The 23,778-nt window shown below is 36.6% G+C and overlaps 1 protein-coding gene across 4 annotated transcripts in view; it reads left to right on the top strand.

Annotated features, from left to right (window-relative positions):
* Positions 1-23,778, top strand: part of B3GALT1 (beta-1,3-galactosyltransferase 1) — a 186,491-nt gene that overhangs the window by 135,387 nt on the left and 27,326 nt on the right. The window contains exon 4 of one of the 4 annotated variants that reach the window (XM_064660987.1): positions 1,141-1,235. The exons of the other annotated variants lie outside the window; for them this stretch is intronic. The gene's annotated coding sequence lies outside the window, so the exon portion shown is untranslated. The remainder of the gene's footprint in view (positions 1-1,140; positions 1,236-23,778) is intronic. 4 annotated transcript variants of the gene reach the window in all.

Below are 23,778 nucleotides of genomic sequence, written 5' to 3'. Positions count from 1 at the left end.
CCCAAGTAACTGTTATGCACAATGACTCCCTACTTTCCTTGAAATGGATAAATAGCTGCCTACCAGGATTAACCCACAACTGACACAAAAAAAAGTTATTAGATTTAGTAGCAAAAGAGCCATATATGCCTCTGTTGTCCTTTTTGCAAATCTTTTTTCTTCACTTATTAACAGAAAACTGAATGCATTTAATAAGAGCTAGAACTAAAAAAAAGCAAATGTCAGGCTTCTATAAGGTCACAAAGTATGTTTAGCTCTGGCAAGTTCGTGTAGAGAAAATGTACCACGAATGGAAGAGGTCTGGACTGTATCATCTATCTAAAGTTCATTTACACTTCTGCCTCCATTCCTACAGACCATGTCATCTAATTACTCTCTGTTTTACAAGTCTCTTGAAATATATTTCTATAGCCAGGAGTATTGTGCTTGTTTTGTCTGTTACAACAAAAGGACAAAAATCACACAAAAAGATATGCACAGAAGCAGATAACATGTTTCAATTAACATGTTTCTTAGTTTCAATCATGTCCTAAAAGACATAAGCTAATCCACTGAACTGATAAAATAGGAATGGTTTAGACTCACATATATGATAAAAATCATCTCAATAATATTTCATATGCAGAGCAAACTCAAATTAAAAAAATACATTACATATTTTGACACAGAAATACAATGGTTAAAATTGCATAAGCCTAATTAGGTCTGAACTCCCACTGATTTCCATATGAAGTTGTGGAGTTTTGTACTTTTGTCTCTGAAAATATACACCTATTGGAAATAAGGTATTTTGCAAAATGTTTTTTGATTCCCTAACTTTATTTTCTTAAGACCATGCTAATTTTGTGTCCAAAAGACTGTTCTAGGACATCAAGAAAATATGCACAAAGATAAATTTATTCTGTTCTTGAACTTAATCAGTTAATATTAAGTGCCATATTAGTGAATAACAAACATTTTGCATAGATCAAAACCCATTTTTCTGTTAGAATTGCATTAGAGACATAATGTTAGATTCTGCTAATACATCAAGAGTTAAGCTCAGGGAAAGATCAATAATGTATTATTGATTGCAAAATTAAAATATTTTTTCACACTTTCATTAAGCCAATATAAGACCTCTGGAATTTATCTTTGCAGATGGCCAGCCTGTCTTCTGTAACAACATAATTTTGCAGAGAAGAATCATTTGATGAACAATTAAAACGCTGAAGCGAAAAGTCAGTAAGAGAGAGGTAGCAAATGTTTTGTGCTTCTGCCAATTTATTTTTTCTCCAGGAGTAAAAAACACTTCACAAAACAAATTTAAATCTCTGGAGAGTAAAATATGCCAGTAAAAAAACCCCAAACAATCCTGCGGATGTAAAATAATACTACATAGACGTGACTTCTTCAGAGGCAAAGCAGGCAAGCTGACTAGATGACACATCTGGCACAATGTCAGTGCAGAAATAAATTTAAAAAAAAAAACCAAAAACAAAACAAACAACTCTAATTCACCATTTGAACAACATCCCAGCTTGAAAACTGCTGGCAGACATAAGCATTTTGCCTCTGAATTTGATGAAGTGGACTTCAAATACAAGAAAAGTATGACATCATTAGGAAATCTAGTGTTTCTTTTCAACTGATAGCTAAGTTTTGTTCTTAGCAATTCTAGCACATTTTTAGGTTCACATAGAAAGAAAAACCTGCCTTTGCAAAACTTCAGTCTTGTAGGAACACGGAAATACTTCTGAAAATGAACTTGCCCTCAAAACAACTTTGGATCTTTAAAGTGAAACACACAATGCCTGTCTTCCACATCAGTATCTGCTCAGTTTAGGGAAAAAGCAGCAGCCAGAACATTATGAGCTAAGAAAGGTGTTTGCAACTTTAATAATGCACTAGTACTTTTATCTTCATAATATATTAATTTGTCTATTTGTGTTTGAAGTTATAGATGAATGAATATATTAGATTTTTTTTTTCATATATGTGGATTATCTTGAAAATCAATTCACAAAAAAAGGAAGCTTGGGACCTAAGGGGTACATTTTGAAAGCTTAATACAGGAGGTACACTCATTAATCCTATTAATGAATAATAGGATAAATGTATACACCACTTATAAGTGGCTTTTAAAAAGTTCCAAATTTAGACTAAATTTAGGAAACAGATGAAATTAAAAAAAATGCTAGTAACATGTCAACCAGTGATTATTCCTTTCTATTCATGTATAAGCTGCTCAGGAGTACTTTTATGTCTTTGTTGGAATTACTGCTTCTGGGAAGTGGTAATTCTAAGGCGGATTTTATTGTTTTGGCTACTAACATAGAAAGGTTCCTGTCCTGCTGACTCTTCTATTTCTTCTTTCCATGTTGTAAAAATCAGCACCCTGATATCCCCATAAAAGATACAACACAGCATAACTGTGTCCTCTGTATTAAAGAGGACATACAAGTTAATGAAATATAGGATCAGCATTTCTCTGACTGCCTGCACATCTGGTTGCCAAGCTACAAAATACATTCAAACTTTTTGGGTTTTCATATATGAAAATAGCTTTCAGGGAAAATGTCCAAACAAGTATCTGTGGATGAGAATTTTTTGTTTGTTTACAGAACAGACACTACATCATGAGGATCAAACTTATTCACTTTATCTCTCACTGGCAATCTAAACTCCACATGTTCAGTTGCTTGAGGATCTGCCTTTCTTATCTCTTTAATCTTGACAAAAGGACCATAAAATGCATCAGGTAAAGGCAGTTTTCACAGTTACTGTGCAAGGCCATCTTATTAGGAAACAAATCAAAACCACACATTCATTCCACACAAACTGCAAAACAGTTTCCATACAAAATTGATTTTAGCCCAAGTAAAGTGACACCAAAAAAAGATTCTGTCAAAAAAAAAAAAAAGTCAGCTATGAATCAGCTCGGATATAAACTAGCTGACATTCCTTCCGAGTGTCTTGTGTATCCATCATACCCTGTAGAATACTTTCAGGCTGAGATTTGTTGAACCATTAACTGTTTTCACCTAGAAGAATATGCATTAGCAATATCTGATAAAAGCCTTTGAAGAAAAATAATCAAATCAAAAGTTGGACACATGATTAATTCTCCTTTTATCTTGGACAAAGTACTATGGTGACATTATTGCACAGGACTAATGCTGCTATTTTTCAGCAAAGCATGAGCATTTCTACCACCACCAGTAAATATTCTCAAATCCAAACACAGGGACTTTACATGAAAACCAACTATTTCCCAACATACATGATAGAAATCCCATTTACGGAAAAACTCTAGAAAAAACGAGACAGAAAATTTAAACCAATTCAACATTGACAGACAAAGGCACATTTTAGATGTAGTAGTAACTACACATCCTTCAAGCTTTTCAGTTTTAGAGATAAAAGTGCAATTGAATGTTTTTAATTCTATGCAGGTGATTATTTTTATTCCTGTAAAACTAGCACAAAAATTACTTAACTGTATCTTCTTGTTTATGCCATAATTTTCTGTGCATTGTAAAGGGGCAAGACCACCACTTATGATTTCTATTGACAGGTATGAAATGAATCTTAATCACAGTGTTCTGAATGTCTCCTACTACGCAAGCTCAAAGCTGAAGTCTGAAGCCTAGTTATTTTGGACACTACAAGACAATGATATTGAAACACAAAAATAAACTGAGTTTAGGTTAATAGCTACCCAATTACACAACAATCTTTGTGAAATACCATCAAAAGATACATCCTCCCCCAAAATAATAACAAATGCTCTGGGAAACTGAGAAGCATCTCAAAAAGAAAAAAAAAAGTGTTTAACAATTCTGTTTTTCTTCTTGGTGCACGGGGTGTAGTTCTGAATGTACAACATATCCAGAGCATCTGTGGGTGAAATAACCAAACGGCAGAACAATAATGAACCCAGGGAGTCACCCAAGCAGAGCCCTGCATCACACTGCCACCCAGGCAGCAAAGGGACTGTACAGCACCCAGGGATGGGCACTGCCATTCACCAGTTATACCCTCAGTTTCAAGCTCCCTTTAATTAATAATTAATAACATTCAGAGCCCAAACCTTGCTTATTCCAGTTTGCTATGAGAGTTATCTTCTTGTTTCCATCTAGTCAAAACACTGAAGCTGCAAAGATGAAACATTGGCTCATATCAGGCCTTCTTGCCAATATATGGAAATGGCTTAAGCTCATATCCCAGATCTAATATTTCTGAAGAAAACAGAATCTGAAATATTAGCTTTAAGGGGACAGACTATAACCATAGAATTAAAATTGCATCAGGGCATGATAGGCAAGTAAGGAAAACATTTCCCACCACAGTGACTGAACACACTGAAGGTGCTGCTGAGACACCTTTGTGAGCAGGGAGATTAGGAATGGGAACATTTAACATCTTTAATCTTTCTCGATTTGCCTGATTACCTTGTTTTTTGAGGTTTTTTTGCTATTTTCTAATAATTTTAAACTTATAATGCTACTTCATGTCTCCATAGAGCCAATATTCCTGTTTTGCACAGATTATTAGTTGTTCAGAAAGGTGTTTGAAACTTTAAGGTCTGCACAGGCTCCTTGACGCAAAAAGTTGGGTTAGTATCACGCAAGTCACTAATGGAACAGTGACTCAGAATAAAAGTATTGATTAAAAATAGCTTGATAACATTGTGGCTAACCATAATGTATATGTCCTACCTCACGGAAGCTTCTGGCAGATGCTTGGTCATGTTTACTGGAAAAGTTTTAAATTTTATATAGTTAGGTATATTTCTATTTTGCAAACAGACAGGATAAGAGATGAAGGAAATTTCTTGATAAACCTAAAGGAAGATAAACTACATAGAATTAAAATTCAGAGGAAGGTAATCTGCAAGTTACTTAAATGCACACTAGTCAATACTTGCAATTATAATAATAATCTTTTCATTTTCTTCAGAGCTATGTCAATATTAGGTTTCATTTTACTGCACGTGTATGCCGTTAAAAATAACAAAATATCCATAACAGTCTTTGTACACGTTATTAGAGAAAAGGTCTTTCTTTTCCTTCCATATGTAGTAACAAGGTGTTAATATGAGCTCTGTATGTCATCACATAGCACATTTATTGTACTTCTAGCTACATATATAGTGCAGAAGTAGCTCATACAAATCAGATAGATGGTTCCGAGGATCAAACTTCACCCACTGCATGCTAGGATTCTGTCAATCAAGGTGCTAAGAATCAGCCATTATACATCTATTCTATTAAAATGTAAACCACACAGAACTTCAATGTTCTGTGTGTATTTCAGGAGGATCATAGCATCCAAAAGAATTAAACAATAAGGCAAGAGGCAGCAACATGCAAGTGACTGGATGTTTAGGCTCTCAATGAGCTTTAATTTTTTGAGCATTTTCTACTCTTATCAGTCATCAAGTTTGTCTAAATGCACATGGATTAGAAATTTCATTACCCAAACTATGCTCTAATGCACCACAAAGACATTTGCTTCACTGTGAAGGAATGCAGAAGGTATTTGAAGAAGTTTTTTAGTTGACTTAGCAAACATGACAAATGCATAGTGAGGTTACAGGGTAGCTGGTCAAGACTGTTACCAGGAGTTAGACAAAGGTCTGCTCTAACATCCTTAAGAAGTCCATGAAAAGTAAAATATGGCCTCACACACAAGCAGTAGTTGAGAACCATGACTAGCTATAGCTAGGTACTCTAGCTCAACTATAAATTGAGATTGTCAAGAAAAATAAGTGGCATATCTGATTTATAATGCATAAATGAGAAAGGAAGGAGGAGTAAAAGGCAGTGGACAACTGCTAACACTGCATAGCCTAAAGACACTATAAACACAATAAAAATGTATATTAGAACACTCGGGATACAAGAAAAAGAGATTAAAGTATTGTTGCACTCTTTTCTTCGTGTGTGGGTTTCACAACTGCAATAGCTGAGCACGAGGTTATACAAGATTCCTACTGACTTCAAAAGTTTCAATTTGGGCAATGTTCTTTCTAGAATTTTTGTGGCATTTTACAATCCACTGTAAGATGCTGAGTTACCTTTATTGTTTCTCTTCTTGGTTTTTACTTAAATAAAGCCATTTATTTAATTAAATCCAAGCATTTCAATGGTCGTTATGATTCTCTTAAGACACCGGAGTGCTGTTTTTGCTATCATTAAAACCTCAACTATTTATTTGGAATTTTAAAATAATAATTAAAAAACCCAACACAACTCAACTATTCTCTCCTGCTATCAATGTATGGCTAATATTTCTCAGATCCTTGCAAATATGCACATACAAATTTTACTTTTTAGAGAATAATAATTCAGGATATTTCTTACAACATGCAAAGAATATATTGGCTTCATTAGAATTGTGCTTTTCCATTGATGAGGATTTTTCTCACTGGTCTGAACTGTGAAGAATTATGCATGTCAAGATAAGAGTTTATATAAATACCTATGAGTATTTATATATATATAGGGCTGGGAGCTTATATAAATACCTATGCTGAAACTGATAACCATGGAGTTTTCTGGACATCACCATAGCATCACACAACCATTTAGTTTTGCAGAAGATTCAGAGTATGTCAGAAAAACTTCTGATAAGTGGAAAGCTTTGATATTAGACTAGTTCCTGATTAATAGTTGCCTAATAGTTCACATAAATATGAAGCTATGTGTCTCTCACTATAGCATTCAAAAGCTAATAATTATCTAGTCTTGTCAAAGTTAGAAAGACTCTGGTAAAAGGCAAGGAAATAGATTTTTACATCCTACAGAGAACTTCCCATCCTAGAGCACCTAAAACCACACAACCACACCTATGCCTGTATCACCATACAGTTAAAAAGGAACTGGGAAATTCTGTCGTGTGACAATCATATATATGTAGTAAGGTGGAATGAAAAGACAGTTCATGTCAGTCAAACTATGCACAAAGTAAAACTTCTCAAGCAGGTATTTGTGTAACCAATGCTTCTACTTAAACGTAAGAAGGGCTAAGGCTTGAACTAAAGCAAATGCATATTTCAGTTCATTTCAAGTTGCAGAAAAAGTAGAGATAAAGAACATCTGTTGGGGTCACTGAACCAGAAGAAGATGTCCTCAGTAATATCCCAGTCTTAGAGCAACTGCAATACTCATTGCACCATTAAACCCACATTTTAAAAGATCACTGACGATAATTAAAAGCAAAACCGAGGCTCTCATTTTTTAGATGCCTGGAGCACCATTCACTCAAGATAGTAACAACCATGATACTCTGCAACTGAGCTGTTCTGAATTTTTCATACTAGTCACAACAAAATTAGACCAAAAGTCAGACTTTAATTTTCTAGAAGTCTCCTTCACTAAAGGTTATGTATAGCTGCGAGCAGCTCAGTGTGAAATAGAACTTTTGCAGAACTGGGTAAGCAACTATTGTTTATTTTGAGAAATTGAAAATCTTGTCCTAAAAAAAATTCAACCTAGCATATTCCTATTTAAAAAAAAGTCACAATTCAAGTTATTACAAATGTTTAGTTTGAGCACTCATCCTTTTCATGCTGAGGACTGAATTTTAAAAATCAATAAAAAAGCTCATTTTCTACTCTAAGAAGTAATTTTGAACTTAGAAACAAGAATATCCTGTATGAAGAATTTTAAATCAAAGCCAAATCATTCTCAGAAAAATATACATTGCACACATAAATAAAATAGAACATCTTAATGAAATATTTATTCAGAAAAAAAATTCAGTGAGATAAAAGTGATTACACTTGTGGTAGCTTCACACAACATTCGTTTCTGAATAAAAGGATGGAGAGGCAGTGAGTGATTAATGGTATTATCTTTCTATATACCCAGTCTTTATCTATACCCACTTATCTTTATTCTTAATGAATACAAAATATTTGTAAACTTAGTTTGGCATTTTCCTAGCGCAAATATTTCAGCACTGATTCAGCATTGCCCAAATTTGTCACCTCTGTTGTTTTCTATAGAACAATTGATGGACAGAAACCTCAAAATGTTAATAATCCTACTAGGAACAAAGCTGTAGCATTCATAGCTTCTTAGTATTTTATAATCCCATTCAGGTATATAACTGCTTATTATTTGACTGTAATGAAATTATGGAATGACAGGTCCTTTTACAGATAATAAGAATGAATAATTCTCTGAATAAAAGGTTTGCAACACACTCAGACTTTGTATTTAGTAATGCTTAGCCCAAAAATAATCAACAAAAATATTGATCCATAGCTAAATGTCATTGAGAATGTCAGAGGAGCCCTTGTACAGCAAAAGCACAATCTGCCTTATGTATTTGAAATCCCAGGCAGGACTGAAAAAACGTAACACAAGAGTTTTTCATCTTCCTGTGAAAGTGCCAGCACATTTAAAACAATCACTTGTAACAGTAAATCAAAATCTCTCAGCATTGCTTGTTGAAACTGACTTTCAAGAGAGAGGGTGAACAAAAAGACCTTTTAAAATAAGTTTTAGGGAATGTATAAATTGTCTGAACGCTGCCACGGACAATCAGTTTTAACAGCATATGCCCAGCAGCGTAGTATGGTTACTTGCCGTTCTGGGAGCCTGCCAAAGGAAAAGATCCATCCAGAAATTACGAGGGAAAAAAACCTCCAGAGGAAATGGGCAACAACACATAACTAACATACATCTCTATCTATTTTAAAGCCTTCATTCAGCATCCATCATCATAAAATCAGTGTTCCTGACCCATCTTCATTTTAATAGAGAAATATTTTTTTTAAAGCCTGAAATTCCCTGTCTATTGACAAACTGTACAGAAACGCATATAAGATTTATCCTACTATGCAACTTTCAGAGGAGCATCTGAGAATTATTAATTACATAAGCATCACTGTACCATTGAATGATATAAGACTACCTAAGTTTTGTAGATAGAGAAGAGCAGAGGCCATAGACCAAATCAGCAGGAAAGCCTACAGCACAATTCATATCTCCTAAAATATACTCCTGTTTTAGATTTAGGAAGTATTTCATTGGAGGATAATATTTGTTAAAGCAGCAACTATCTCCCTTTTTCAGATTAATATTTCTGACAGACACTGGCAAATCTGGTTACCAAGGTTCAGTTTACTATTTAATAAAGAGCTTTGGTGAGACAAGCTTGAGCAGTACCTACCCGGACTCTTTGTAAATAAAGCTGTGTCTGCCCTGACAGAGCCTGGCATGGGTGTGTGCAATGAGCAGGGTTCTGGTTCAGCCACTAAGAGAAAATCTTCAATACCTAAAAACAGCAGGTCGCGATGGCATTTCAGGTGCTCAGCCCAGAACCAAAGAATCCAACATGCAGCTGGCAGACAGCTTAGTTTTCATGAGACTCACAAGTTGGTCTCTTCTCTTCCTACTCCTGCACCTTCACCACTCCTCACATCATGAAATGCAGCCCTATGGCTTTTCACTGTAACCAACAGTGTGAGGAGCAGGCTCCTCACGGCAAAGGCAGGTGCCATGCCCAAGAGGAGGCCGTGGCACACCAATGCACTCTGGCACACGTGTAAGCTGGGCCTGACCTCTGTGATCAGTGCTATGCACTCACCCATCAGCCCAGTCCAGCCCACCAGCGTGGGGATTAAGCTTGGTCCAGAAGTGTGCTTTTCCAAAGTGAAATGCATCTGAGTGACCCTAAATCCAGGCCTGGCCGCAATATCCCATGGTCACAGTGCCCCTCTGGCCAGTTAAAGCTGTTGCGCACTCTCCTGAGAGATTTATGGATCTGGAGGAAGGCAAGGAGGAGTTTTGCAGCCTAAGAGCTCTAAGACAGGGAGCTCTAATTTTTACTTCCGGGACTATTTATTTCTTTTGTATTCAGAACAGAAAGGCTCAGATGAGTACCTTAATATGGAAGGGCTCAAACATAGAATACCTATGAGGTCTGCACCTTTCCTTCGGTGCAGTGTCTCCTACTTTACCAGTCTAAGACAGACCCTCAGCCAGCACTGGGAAGCACTGAATTCAGAGCACAAGCCTGAAGATGATGACAATTTGGGATACCACACTACACAGCAGTAGACTGAGACCTCCTTTATTTGTAGCTGACCACACCCCTTTACTGAATCTACCTGTGTGTCCAAGTTAGGACTGCAACTAAAGCTGAGACTGAGGAAGCCCCCGAGGTTCTTAGAAAAGGAGAATTTATAAAGGAATTTTAAAATATATTTTGATGTATTCTGTAACAGAAATCAACTTGCCTCTCACATGACCTAAATATTTAGGATACTCTTCTTTCTTGGCCTTTTTGATGGACTTCTGATTTTTTTTTTCTTTATTTATGTCTACGGTGCAACATTTTCAGGAACAATAGCATGTGAAATTTTGAACTTTATTTCCTTTAACATAATACTTCTAGTATTCTAACCTATGATGTTTTTCTACTAGAGCTGAACACTCTAATTTCCTTTACACACCTCTTTTCAGATTTTCTAGTTGTCAGTGGCTGCAATCATCTAAAAAGTGCATTGCAAATATCTGCAACAGTAGGAGAGGTTCTGCTGGCAAAAACATACAGGAATACTGAAGTGTCACTTAAAAATAACATTAGTTTCGGGACAGATGTGAAAGAGCTTACTTTCATATTAGTCCATGTAAGCCTACATAATCTCCTAACAATCCAGAATCTAAAATACATGCTTTGTGCATCACTGCATACTCATTTGACAGAAACTTTGATAACATGCTTTGGTTTGCTATGGATGACTGAAATTCTGAATAAACTGTGTGCCACAACAAGCTTGCAGGAATGTACAATTTATGGTGAGATTTGACAACTGCTCTGTACTTGTCTGAGTGCTTTTATAGCACAGGGGATATCAGCATAGTGAATATGAGTGGTAAAATGCCTGCTGATTTTAATAAAATCCAGCTCATACAAATGATGGATGCATGGAATCTCCAACCTTCACTAGGTACCAGCCCCTCTAGGCACTGTTATTTCCTAGTATTCTCTGCACTTCCAGTTGTAAAAGTCCCACAAAATGAAGTGTTTATCTTTTAGTTTTCATAAATTATGCTTTCACCAGTCCAGATACTCAAGTCTACATTAATTCAGCCCTGTTTTTATGTAGCAGATGGTTCAATGGAACTGACCTTCTCAGTCTGCCTAATGCCTCCCCTTCAGCCAAAGGTTCATTTATAACTGTCCGCTATCACATCCTTTACTATCAGGCAGACTGAACAGAGGCACACCTCTCTAAAGGACAGAGAAGTGGTAAAACATCTCAGGAAATGAAAGAAGCTAATGTGAACTTCCAGGGAATAGGAGACATTTTGCATCCTTTCAAATTACTAATGTGGCTATTTATAGAAGCTACCTTGATGTTAAAGAGTTTTCAAGACTGATACAGTCTGGTCTGGCAGAAGGATGTGCACTTTATGCAGAGCTTGGAATCTGGCCCTAAGTTACAATGAAGCTGGAATGACTTGAAGCTTCATAATTTATATTTAATAGAACAATGACAGTTTGCAATATTAAAAAAAGAAAAAAATCTTAAAAGAACATTAGCTTCTATAAGCCACCCCAAAAAGCAAAATTCTAGCAAAATTGTAGCTATCTCCATGCTACCTCTGCATCTCTTATTCTCCCTGACTAACATAAATAATATTAAATACAAAATACTTGGCCGAATGGAGCAACATTTCCTTTTTACCGTGATTGTCCAGTGCTAAAGCTGAATATGAAACATTTCATTACTTTAACACACACTTTAGGCTTCAAAAACCACTGCATTTAAAATAAACCTTTGGTGAAGCTTTATTCCATGTCTCAGCAGTAACAAAGTCTATTACAATAACATGCATGAGATCTAGAGGTTCAGTACAAAGATGAGTGTATCTTTTATATCCACAGCAGGGAAATAGCTATTTCCTCTCCTCTCAGGGTGATTTATTCAATAAATGGAGACAATATAAATTTTAAAATGCACTGATTTTTTTTTTTCTGCATTTCAAAAAACAGCAGAAATCTTGAGAAATTAAGAAAATGGATTCCATCACAGATATTACACCACTAGGCATTTTGGAACAACAAACTGAGTCTCTGGGAAAAAAAATATTGCAAAACCTTTTATACTTTGGGTGGTTAAATCAAGAAAGTCTGTCCTCTCTGTTCCATATGGTTTTGTGCTCCTAACCCAATCTTTTTTCCTTTATCTACTTTCCTTTTACAGAGAAGTTCATGAAATGTTCTGTATAGACAAGTATTGACATAGCTTATATCCAAAGGCATAAACTCAATCTACTTTTGGTACATTAGTTAGCAGAAAAAATTATCTATAGGGAATTTTAAAGGCTGAAGTTGAAGTAGGAGGGGTTTGAAAGCATGAAGTAAGTACCAGGTATAAAGAAGGAAAAGACAGACAAGATTAAAAAAGAATCAGGTCATTCTCTGTATTATGCTTTTTCATAAGCTATAGTGAACAGTATGAGCAGTGCCAGCAATAGAAAAGGGTCTATCTATAAGGGTTGACACTCTCTTCCATGAGCTCAGAAACAAAATTTTTGGTTTTCATTCTCATCTGATACCTTACCTGAATCACTTCTCAATCTCTTGAGTATATTTTCCTAAATCATTACAAGAAAAATGGAAGTAGTGTAAAATTTAGCATGAAATCTTAAATTTTCCCTAGAAAGTTTGGTGGTCTTAGTTTCAGGAAATGCAGTTACAGCAGGAAAGGAACAGAAGAGAAAGAAGTGGAGCTTAGCCTCTGCCAGCTTCATAGAGCCAACAGCACTGCAGCGTCTAGTACTGACACTGTGAATATTTCCAGTATTCACAGTTTTCATTTACTGTAACATTTTGGAGCAATACTGGAAGACAGCAAACAACAGTGTAAGGAGAGGTCACAGTAACTACATGCTCTCCAATGAAGTTTTGTTCCATGGTATAAAACCAGGAAATGTAGTGAAGCAGAACTCACATAAAAGACTATGTGAGTAACTCTCACTTTATTGTTTGCATCTTCTGAACCGGATTTTTTTACAAAGAAACTTTGACAGCATCAGGAAAAACAACACTGCAGTGAAATCCATAGCACAGACTGTGAGCAGATGTCACGACAAGATGAGAACAGAGCCTTGCAACAAAGGAAAGCGACCACACACAGTGATAGCTTGTGAGGATGAAGCAAGCATCGCTAAGAACAAAAAACAATGAAACCATAAAATTATCCTATTTTCTCATCCAAATTTCTCAACAGCTTCATTCAAAGCCCCTTCTAATAAGCTGGTAATTAGGAACATTTTAATTATACAATTTAAGATGAAGGCAACCATGATAATAAGACTCACACGGGCAAGCTTAGACGACATAGCTTCTATTAATATGGGAGGTATTTACTTGCTGATTTTAAACAGAGCTCTTTTCGCATTACCCTGAACCAATATGGATTTAAGATCTCTATAATCACATTTAGCAAAGCACTGTGTTCAAAGTAATAAAAGCAGTTATTCAAGAGGGTTTACAAGGCATACAAGGTCACATCTGGTTGACTTTTTTGTTTTTTGGTGTTTAGCTCAACTTTATAGACCTATTCATAAGCACACTTAAATGCACATTCTCTATTCTGCTGGAATGCCCAGCATATGTCCTCAATTTTCCCCTCTCTTCATATATATGTATCTCATAATCTATGCCCCATGTTTCTACAAAGATAAATAGATGCATGAATTCAATTATCTTCCATCAGCTCTATTTATTCATGGTCATCAAACAGAAGTCTCTAATCCCCATATCTGACAGAACAGTACTCTTCTTCCATTGTCATTTATTATTACATGCAGGCAATGAACACATGTTCAGATACTGAGCTTAGGCATGATCCTGTAAGTTATAAATACATTCTGGGGAGCCATTAAAAGGAAATCAGAAAGGTGTATTACCCAATAAAGTGAGAACAATTATAATACCATACACTTTAGTCACTTCAAAGAAAGGAATGTATTTCCCCAGACTCCTTTTGTAAAATCCCAATAATCCAAATAAATTATCTGTGAAATAAACCTCTATCTAAATTAGTCCATAACCTTCAAGTCTTTCTCCTGCCAAAATTTCTCAAGTCTTTAACGTGACTACGTCTCTCTCATAAACCAATTCCTCAAGAATCATATCACAAAGAAAAAGTAGAATTTCCCCTTTATTTACTTTAGGTTTAGAAAAAACATTACAGGAATGTCCGAACCTCATTCTACTTCAGCAACTGCTAAATTATTTGTACCATAATGTGAAGTTGCTCAAGTTTATAAGGGATGTTTCAGAGACCCAACTGATAAGTTACAAAATCAGAAAAAAATATGAAAACATCCTCTCCTAAAAACAAAAATCAACAGTCAAGGTATTAAAAGCAGTAGAATCAGCCTTGACTCAAGAGAAAATTTATAATAAATGCATAAAATGCATTCAATACTCTGTTCAATTTGTAAGGATTGCATTAATTGATCCTTCATTCAATTCACATTTCTGTGAATTTCTGAATAATTTCTGGAATTTCTTCACTTTTAATGCTAATTAGGAGATGACTAAATAAATTCCTGGTCTTCAGTATTATTATCCCACTTTTTTCCCCATAATTTCACAAAAAAAGTACCAGTTCTTTATTTTAGATTTTAAATCACCTACTTGATTTTCTCCAGACTCCTTAGCATTTTCTTTTTAGAATATTCAGGTACTTGTTGGCACAAACAGAAGAAAAAATTTCAAAACTGAAGGTATGAATTCATAGACATAAAACAGTAAATTCAGACACACAAACCTCTTCTAGAAACACTTGAAAATTTATCCAATGATTAAAATAAAGCTCTACTATTTTGCTTAACCAAACAGGCACAATTAAATATCACAATAATTTTTTTTTTAATTGCAGTCCTCTGAGATAAAAGCTCAGAAGACATTTAGGTAAATAAACATGAACACCATTAGGAAATTATGATGCATTATTGATATTGCACAAACAGAAAAAAAGGTCACACTAATCATATAAATTACTCATTCTACAAGTTAGACACAACTATCCAGGAATTTCACCTTACTAATTTTTAGGCAAAGTAAAATATCTGGGTTTAGCATTTATATGTAATTCCATGTAATGCTATGACTCAAAAAACTTCATAACTTTAAAAGTAGTCACCACTACTAAGAAGGGAGAATTTGCTAGCAGTTAGCACCCCAAAATTATTAAGATAACAGGGAGCAAACCTACTAATAATTTAACAAATAATATATTTCTATATGTCAACATTTGCATGGTATCCATCTCACTTTAAAAAAGCGACATGGAGGCAAAAGAAGTGTCTGTCCTTACTTATAAAGTCCCTGCAGCAGGTCAGTACATGAACTCGTTTCTTTTTGAGCTTAAAAGTTCATTTGTTTCATGTGTATGAGTCAGGCAGTTCACAAAGGAAATAAAAATACAGCCACATAGATCCATTTCAAAAAACGGGCCACAGCAATACTAACTTTTCAACCACCTGAAAGGCATTTTGAGGCATTGGGCAAGTGCATACCACGCACACATATATAGCAAGTCCAACATAGGATTGTTGCACAGGTGGGTCAAAGAGCTGCCAGAGCAGATCTCCCTGCACGTGGGCAGGATGTGTGCAGGATGGCACAGCTTACAGCTCCCACTCCATCTCGCGTGCCCAGCAACAGACTCACTGTGCCAGGGCAAGCTGAGAAGGGGGGTGAAAACAGGGAAAGATGCTTTCTTGCATGTAAATTCTTTTTTTGAAAGTGGCACATCATTATTTCTGGTTAATCTGATTTTTCCCTGCTTTAAAATGTCACTGTGGACCATCACCTCACATGCTTTTCAGCACTGGCTCTGTACAGCCCCGGTCTTCAGCTCTGGGCATTACATCAGGCTGGGTGAGAAGACAGCAGTGTCATATAACCTGTATTTAGGTGAACCCCTAATCACAAACTTCCATTCAGAGATGAATTTTTATATAAGAATGCAAATCCGCAGATCTTCTCCTTAAATACAGGAGAATTACTTTAATGGGGCAACGAAAACTTTGTATCAGCTGAAGTCCTGTCCTGTAATTCCTACAGGGTTTATAGGATTAAATTCATAGTGTCTTTTTAAAGTCTCACTGCCATATAATTCCTTACTTTTAAGCCTCTTTTTCACCATTTTTCAGTCACAGAAGTTCCCTCAAACCATACAAATACATTTTTTGAAACACAGATTAGGTCTCCCATGTTTAATAAAATGTCTACTTAAATTATTTCTCAGCTTTGTTATCACAGAATATTGTGAAGTCTTCCAATGAACTGAAAATATCTCTATTCTGTTCAAACAAATCCACTCCAATGTTAACATTTTAAGGATTTATGTAGAATATAACCAATACACATATTGCACACCCAGACTTTGTTCCACAGTAGCAAAGCAAAACAGGACCTTTTGATATATTCCCTGTTGCATTGCAAATCAGAAACGTACTTCAGTTCCTTCATTGTGTTTTGCATAATATTATCCATAACATTTTCACTGCTTAGTTTTCAGGATTACTACAGTGAGGCTTTACTCCAATCTAGAATTAACGTGTTTCATAGGGCAACTTCTCTGCCTATAGAAAGGGCTGAATAACTCAAAGGACTCTGAGCCCCATTTTCATTCCTAAACTTGAATCACAAACTTGGAAACAATTTCATGATCAAGTTACTTTATAAACCTTTATAATTTGATTAAACCTGATGAGATGGGGCTCACTGTGCTGGTGACCAAGCAAGGGCCCTTGTGTGGCTTCCCCAGCCCCAGCTGGGGCTGGACTCCCAAAGAAGGCACCAGCGCCACCTCCCGTTGGAGCACTTGCCTTCCTGGCAGTGGCCTGACAGACTTCCAGAGAGGTGACAGGCAGAGCTCACACCAGATTGGCTGGAGATGCTGTGGAGGATGCAGAGGTTGCTCCATCACAGACAAAAGCTGAACTTCTCCTGAGAGCAGCTCCACACTGGGGAGCCACCTGAACTCAAGGCAATGCCATCAAGACTAAAATATCTCCTTCCCACCCTCTGCCCCCCTCTGTGTGTGTGCTGTGCTAACAGCCTTTCAAATTATCCCTCCATTTGATTCCAAATTCACTTTTGACAGCCAGGCCACTCGTGTCATATTTAGTCAGCACAGAACCACAGCATTAAATGATTTCTAGTTAACATCACACCCTAGTTCTAGTTTTATTTCCATTTCTGTTGTCAGAGAGATCTTACATTCTAATCAACCTGCTTTGATGGGATTTTATTTTAAATTCAGGAATATATTCTTATTTGCTCTTATAAACATTTTCCACTTTTTCTACCTACACAGTCTATATTTTGAGCCTTAAATACTTAACTATGATCCTATTAGAACAAAAAAATCTATAATCATTTACAGACTGGTTAGAAAAAAATAAAACACCTTGCAGTTCTGCACTGCTAAAACCTGTGTACAGTTACACAACTTCTCTCTGTCTCTCAAAAAATTGATTTTCAGGGCTTTGCCATGAGCCTTTGCAATGCTTAAGACAAATGGATTGTATTATTGAATCCAGCCCTCAGGAATCTTACCTCAAAAATATATCAAAACCAGAACCATTCCTTCCTGCAGTTGCACTAAAAACCTGCGCAGAAAAATAATTAACAACTTCACAAAACCAAAATAAAGTCTAAACTTTATATTACTAAAACAGTGTATAGAACACTAATAGCATTATTAAATGGAAAATGCAGATAACAGAAAAATACTAATAACCCACAGGTACAAGGACAGTCATCTCCAGACAAAATTAACAATAAATTATTGTGCAAAGTTGTCATTTAATATGTAGCTGTCAACTGCTTCATTTTGTCCAAAGTCTGGAAATGAGGTCAAGACCAGTTTCTGACAATTAATTCAGAGAAAACTGTTGTAATAATCACAGACTTTCTGAAAAGTTAGCATTTCCTGGGGGCTTATTAAAATCCTAGTTAGAAAAAAAGACATCAATTTCAAATACAAAATAAGGGGTTACCTCATTCAGCCCTAGCAAACCATCTGTATTTATATACTTACAGAGAAGTCTCTCTATAGGTACATAGATATACAAATATGTTATACAAGTGATAACCCATAGATTGAGTCACTCGTTCTCCCACACATACCTATGGGTAATTAATATACATGAGCTAATCCTTTACTCTTTTAAACTTGTGCAGCTTACAAGCTGGGGTCAGTACAGCTGGTTCTTCCCTCCCTTGTGTCACGGATCTGCTCCTGTGCAAAGCAGTTACCTGTCAGAGGAAACCTGAGGCTGCCAACCCCTTGGGAGCTGACATTTCTGAGGCTCCCCTACAGCAACACCACCAGTGGGTGGGCCCTGATCTCCTGCCCCACCTCTTGAACACATTAAAGCTGTTTGCACTGATGTGTTCCAGGTGGCTGTGGTCCTCCCACGAGGGCATAAATGGAGATTGTAACTCATCATACACAAAACCACTCTGCTCACCTTCCCAAGCCCCATGTCCAATAAAATGTTTACTAGCAACTGCAAGAGGCAGCTGCATCATTTTCTGCCTGCCAGGGGAATCCTGCTGGGGACTTGAATCTGAGCACTTGTAGGAAAATATATAAATATTAGCATGGAAAGGAGAGGCAAAATGAGCATACTTGGTATTATGAGCTGATTTTAGATTTTTCTTTATATCACCAACAGTGTTCTGGGTTGCTCTTAGTGCATAAAGGATTTATTGTTCAGTTTCCTCTGCAGAATGCATCTGAAAGAATGTAAGAGCTTTTCCTGAAAACTGCAGCTTTAACCCATGATATCCTCTATTTCTAATGTATAGGAAGATGTGGCTGGTTTTGTTGTTGTTGCTTCACATGTCCTCACAAATTGACATTGATTTCAACTAACAATGGCCAACAAATCAGTTCAGGACCCTAATTTGACCTATGAGCCTGCCAGATTTGGCAGCTGGGTGGAGGGGTCAACTAAGAAAGCCAGTGAAAGACACAGATTTTGTTTGCATTGAGCAGGGTTTCCTAGCAAAACTGCTGTTCATGGAAAATACAACTATAGTGGTTTGGCCTATCTATCAGCCTGGGAAGGAACATGGCCTCTGAGCATAGAAAGATTGGCCCTCCTCAGCTTCAGCTATTCACGTTTGTCTCTAAATTCAGTTTTAACTTGAACCTCTGAGGCTCCTGAGTTGTTTTAGCCGTGTTAGATCAGATTTCCTGCCTCTACTGTAAATTACATTCCGTTTTCATCCAAGCAGGTGTCCCTGAGCTCCTCTTGACCCAATCAATTAGAGGACTTATTTTTCTTGTGCCCAAGCTACAAGAAAAAGCTACATTTTCCTTTGATCCGTTTAACCAGCCTACATTAGCTCTCTGTGCGGTGAAAAGCAGAGCCATAGCTGGGGGCATTTATTTGCTCTATGACTTTCTGAAAGGAACTAAGTTGCTCATGTAAAACTATACTTCTCTAGCATGCATTCAGAAAGGCCCAGAGAGCTTCTGAGAGTGCAAGAGAGAGCAATCGGAGCCAAGGGTGCCATGTTCCACTTTTTGCACATGCAACACCTGGGTCAACGCTACACACCCACCCATTCACTGAAAGGTTCCACAGTGTGGTATTAAAAGTAGCTGCTTAAGTAGAGGTGAGTCAGTGCAGTTGATGTGTCCAATTTTTTTCTCCAGATAATATTCACTTTTGCAGAAATATTACTGATATTTAAAACTAGATTTTTTTTCCTGCATAAAACTAAACACGAGGAAGCATGCCTTTCTATTGAGAATCAGCATTCCTCCCTGTAACTTTTGGTACACCACCAATTCATCTTTATACCTCTGTTTGTTTTACTGTAAGTTATACCCTAGACCAAATTCCCTGGATTTCTGAAATTGGCACAAAATCCTTGTTACACCACTGCCCTCACTTGCTATACCTCACACATGCCCCAGAACATTATATGTGCCACCACACCAAGCACTGCTGTTGAGAGGCTGTCTAAGCTTTCCTCAATTATAAGGACGCTGTCTGCGCTGCCCCCATGCAGCATCTATCCCACTGAACTGAAAATTCAGCAATAGTCCAAGATTCAGCTCTGAGCCAGGACAGGCAAGTCTAGCGGATTTAAGAAACCAGTCTCTTCTTTGGAGCGCCTGATAAATAACAAATGCTGCTAGGGCTCTGTACTTCTGGATAAAAAAAGGTAGTAGATATCCTACAAGCTGGTCTTTAAAGCATATATGTAGGTGATTTTTCACACTTGGATTGGGTGTTGGAATCTGAGGATATAATCTTCCATTTCACTCCATGTGTAAGAGCAGAGAATACCATAGTATGAACAGAAAAAGCTAAGGTAGGAAAAAGTCACGTCTTGCTTGCACATCTGATGCAAATGAACGTGTGTACTGACTAATGCAAACCTCAACCCTTTTTATTTATATTTAAAATAACGATGATGATGAAGATAAAGTCACTGTTCTGCTATTTTTTTATGAAATTTTGTTAACCTCAGCCCATATCTGTGTTCAAAAAAGAAACACTCTTACAAAAATAATTTTATTCTCTTCGACTAATTTTTAAAAATTCTTTCTGGTAAGATTGAGACCAACACTTTTACTTTTGTCATCAGAAAAAAACTACTTTCCTCTTTTGCAAGAAGCTATGCCAGATCTCAAATTCTGTAATAAGCTGTAATGAGATGGTGAAAATGCAATGAAGAAACAGGCCCAAAATTCAACAGTAGTCGCTCCAGTCTGTAAAATTCCTGAGCACTCAAAGTTTCCCATTTCAGATCAATGCAGAATTATATTTTAATTTTATTGAGAGTTTCACTATGTTCCCAGAAGCACTCAGAGCTGTAATTTGCCATTTTAATCTAAATGAAAGGAGTGCATTTTGCTCTCACTTAACCACAGAACCTCACTGACTTCAGTGAAACAAGAAGCATGAGACCAAATCAAGCCTAAGTGCAATTATAGTATGTATACAGAATGCTGTATGTGCTATTTACAATACAATGACATTTTGAAGTGAGAGGTGAGACTGATCCTATTACATTAGAGCAAAAAGATAAATTTTGTCAAAGGAGCAGCGATAGTATATGATGTGTTACTGCATTCTGCTTTAGTGTTTTTCATTTGTTAGCCTTTCCATTTGGTATGGACAAAACTATCAAGTTAACAAAAAATAATAACATACCATAGTGCTGTGCTGTAAGGTTTAAAGACAGTTACAGCATGTTAAGGTTCTCCTGTTTAATTTAAATCAGTAAATGGAAAAGGAAAACTTACAAACTTTTTTGGAAATACTTTCTATATAGACAGGTCATATAAAGGCATGCTATATAATTAACCAATAAAACAGTGTCAGAATATTAAATAATGAATACAATTTAGGCTTGCTGCAACGCCAGGGAAAGGATAAGCTGCTCCAAGCTCTTCAAGCAATCTTTAAAGGTTGAATTTTCACAGTCCTGCACCCATGTTCTGAAGAGCTGCTCAGCAGCCATTTCATTTCCTCCTCACCAGTCCTAGCTCCTGTTCTGAGAGGCTTGACACTGCCATGACAGTGTATCATGGGTCACATTCATATCAAAGCATTCATGATACAATGGCTTCATAAAATCACCCAGAATTCACAAGTTCCATCTTTACAAAGTCCCCAACTGCCAGACAATACTGTAAATGTATAAAAGTATCCACACAGGCATTTTGCATTACAATTTGGCAACAGAAAATTACAGTAATTATTTATAATGAAGTCCCTGTCAGGCTTCAGTGATAGGAAATCTGAAAAAAAAAAAGACACTCAAAGGGAACATTTCTCTTCCTTCCCCACACAGACATCTATTTACTGCTCCTTTCCAACAAGGACAGAGCCTGAGAGTGAGGATAAACAAAAAGTAGCTGTTCCACCCACCACTCCTTGCAGTCCCTTTGGGAACCAAATTTTAGGAGGGGCTCAAAGCAAAGGTAACTTCTGCTCTGTGAGCCAACAGCAGCAGTGCAGAGGACAACTACAGACTTGTCAGCTTCTGCTGCTGCAGCATGCAAAAGGCAAGTACTGTAATTGAGGATCTACAGCTTTGGGGGATGCTACATCACTGATGCAAATCCACATGGAGATTTAGATTACTTTGTTCTTTCCTCTGTGCTTTCTATTAAACCATGTTTGCAAAGGATTAAAACCGACTGATAAGTAAAGATCCAATGATAATGTGAAACAAACATTCAAAGTGCTTCAGATAATATATGCAGAATTTAGACCCATTTTCCTCAAGCAGAGCGAGAGGAATAAAGCAGGTCACAGTAAGGACAAGTCAACTTGCAGACACAACCTCAATCGGTTAAGGCAAAACAGTATTTTTCTGGCAAAATTTCAGCTTTCCCTATGAATTGTCTATGCTGGAGCCACATGGTTGTGGTTGGACTTCTGGAAACAGAAGTCCAGATCTGTCTGAGAAAAACTAAACATACACCACAGCTGCCACAAGTCTCCAATTTTGCAGCCTTCACCAAAAAACAAGCATAGTATTATATTCTGAAAAGCAACAACGCTTTCTTACTGGCGAGTTAGAAAGCAAAAGCAAGCAACTATATAACAATACCCTCCTATCTCTACATCCTGCAAAATCGCCTGGCCATGAAGAAGGCGTCAAAGATTTTAAAAATATGAAAACTTTCAAAGTATGAAAAGTTACATCTCAAGCCTGGACTTTAAATAATGTTGTATGCTGAAATGTCATTATTTCTTTATCAGAAGGTTTAAAAGAAACAGGTACCCAGTGGCTTAGTGGCTTAAGGAAGAACATTTGGTGAGGATTGCTCATGCAATTTTGCTCCAGCGTAGTTCTGATTGGTTTGAGATGCAAAAACAGGTTGCAATTTGATAAAGTAGGTTTCCAATTTTGGGAAAATGAACGTTGTTCTATCCCCCTTTGACAGAGATAGCAAACATCACCAACACAGTTGTAAGAAGAGCGTAGAATGTCCTGGCATCACCCTTCCAAAATTCATGACCAAATCGTAAAAGTGATCAAAAAAATGTAGGAAGAGGAAAGGCCTGTCAATTAGCTCACTACAACTGACTGCAAATGCATGATAAATTACATTTTCTGATATTTTCCCAGACTAGCTTTAAAATCCTGAAATGATAGGGTGTTATCTATTATTGGAATAACAACATGAGCATCATTAGAGAAGTGTATTTCAGAAAACTGAAAGGTTTAAATAGCACAGCTACTGCATAGAATTTGTACTACTTATTTGGCAGTCTGTGTGCAGATTTGTCACTTGTACAGCTGTCCCTAATAGGGTCCATTCTATAGCAAGCGGATGGTGCCTTATGCTTGAGGATGGTACAAAGTTTGCAATAGCACTCCAAAAACATTGCACATTATAAAATCACTGAGCTGAGTGATTTACTTGCTATCTGAGATGATTGGATAGTCTGCTCTGAAAAGCTCAATTTCACTTCTATTGATATGCCTTGGCTTTTAAAGTGCTTAATCTTATTTCTAGTATGGAAGATGCATCATCTGGTTTGTCATTAATGTTCTGGAGAGGGTAGAACTTCTTTTCTCTTTAATCATCATCATAAATTTCACAAAATCATTTGTTTCAAACTACTTTAACTTTGGGATTCTAAACTAAAACACGATGACAGAAATGTCAGCACTCTGTTTAGACTGGGAAGGACATCTGAACTCTAGGGAACATTGAATAGATGTCCTATTACACCTGTCCTATGTGGAGTTCATCAAATT

This window comes from Pseudopipra pipra, chromosome 7, assembly GCF_036250125.1.
Source record: "Pseudopipra pipra isolate bDixPip1 chromosome 7, bDixPip1.hap1, whole genome shotgun sequence".
In the NCBI taxonomy this organism is placed as follows: domain Eukaryota; kingdom Metazoa; phylum Chordata; class Aves; order Passeriformes; family Pipridae; genus Pseudopipra; species Pseudopipra pipra.
Note: the sequence above shows the minus strand (reverse complement) of the source record. Positions and strands in the feature narration are given on the sequence as shown.